The following is a 1,996-nucleotide window of genomic DNA, read 5'->3' as shown; positions in this document are numbered from 1 at the left end:
ATATATATATATATATATATATAGCACCCATTTCTAAATGATAAAGCGTGACCACACCTTTAGAACAGTATTTCACAAGAACTATGAATTGTAAAATCTCAGAATTGAGCTATAACTATTGGATCAATACTGACATATGGAAATATGCAGAAGAAGAATGTTTACTCCACATAATTTGCATTTTTGGACTGCAGCTACATCTGGAATATCTTGTGTCCCTTATGAGAGACTGGAAGTTCATGAGTATTTACAAGTTCTTATGCCATCAGGGTGGGCAGGAGCCAATTAACAATTTGGAATTATGGTTAAAAAGTTGTTGACACTGCTAACAGTGCCATATAGGCACTTGGTTTATATTTTCCATGTTTTAATCATATTTATACATGTTCACCGAAATTTAAAGGAGAATATGAAAAACAGGGGTTTTTGCCTACTCTTAGTAAAAAAGCACTGGTTATACCTCCAACAAATATTGATAACTCATCTTTGCCATGCTCTTTCTATAGCAACTCTGAATTCCTCTGCATAGCAGATAAGGGATCCAACTGGCAGATAAGTAGACTGCCTAACCTTCCACATTCATAACCATGGAGTTAGCAGCTGTACAGTCACTTTCCAAGGTGATTGGAGGTATGACTACAGTTTTGGCTGGCTAATGATTTTAAAGTACTCTTGATGGTCAGATTCCATCCTCACTTAAAAGTTAAAGAGAATTTACCTGTTTTTTGCATCTGTTTTTTTATTATTTTAGCTGTCTGCCTTTGGGATCATTGTTAGCAGTACTGTATAGCCCTTTAAGTGACTCCAGTAAATACTACTATTAAGCAGCCTTCTCTGACTTCTTATCCCAAAGTGGTTTGGTATAAAGTTGACCTGAAGTCTTAATTAATATAGCTGTAAACTTCTGTTAGTTTACAGCTATATTAATTATTTATTGGGGGTTTTTTTGTTTGTGTGTGTCTTACACCTGTGATGGTAAGCCACACATGGTAAGATCCACACCTCACCACTAGTTTGCTTCACTTTAGTTTACTTTGCAGTCACTACTTTAAATATATTTTACTTATTGCCCAATATATTGTTTCTTTATTAAATTAGTTTACTTTTTTCCATCATACCTTACAATGTTTATATGGAGTGCACTCATATCAACAGTGCAAGGTCAAATTTCTTACATCTTCCTTTGTTTGAGTTACCTGGAGGTTTGGCTTCTCCTTCCTGGTTGGCAAAAGGTGTGACAAAGGGCTGGGGAATCTGACGTACTGCTGACAGCCTCATTGGACTGAACCACATGCTTCATTGTCTGGGGGGGTGTTTGGAGTTTGTTTAATTGTTTTTGTGCTAGTTGGTTATATGGCAGCCATTTTTGTCTTCCCCTTGTGTGTCATATGGTTTAGCTAAGCCAGTATCATTTCAGCTGTTCAGTCGTATTTCTTGAGTTGACCTCCTTTATTGGTCTGCCTGTTTAAGTTCTTGGCTTTGTTAATTATTATTCATATTTTGGGGTCAATAAAACCCCCATGAGTGCTGATACATTTTAAAAAGGAAAGTCATTTCAACCTTTCCGTGAATCGCTACCTTATCGTGGTGGAGGGGTTTGTGTGCCAGGGATACCAGGGGCTATGTTGTCCGAGGGCTTTTGCCCCCTGGTAGGGTCTCCCATGGCAAATTGGTCCTGGGTGAGGGACAAAGAGCAATTCAGAAGACCCTTATGAGGAAAACATCGAGGGAACAGTTTACCCTGCCTGGGATAGGGTTACCGGGGCCCCGCCCTGGAGCCAGGCCCGGAGAGGTTGTCCGAGGGTGAGTGTCTGGTGGCTGGGCTTCAGTCCACGGGGCCTGGCTGGGCACAGCCCGAAAAGAGGACATGGGCCCATCCTCCCGCAGGCCCACCACCCACAGGAGCAATGTTCCCTCTAAGCTGCGTGCCTGCGCAATTGCGCACTGATGGCACGGTCTCTGCGCAGAAAAAATCTGCATTGCGCACAAAAAAAAA

This window comes from Pundamilia nyererei, unplaced genomic scaffold (assembly GCF_000239375.1).
Source record: "Pundamilia nyererei isolate P.nyererei 1_Seehausen unplaced genomic scaffold, PunNye1.0 scaffold00003, whole genome shotgun sequence".
NCBI lineage: Eukaryota > Metazoa > Chordata > Actinopteri > Cichliformes > Cichlidae > Pundamilia > Pundamilia nyererei.
This window is presented reverse-complemented; position numbering follows the sequence as displayed.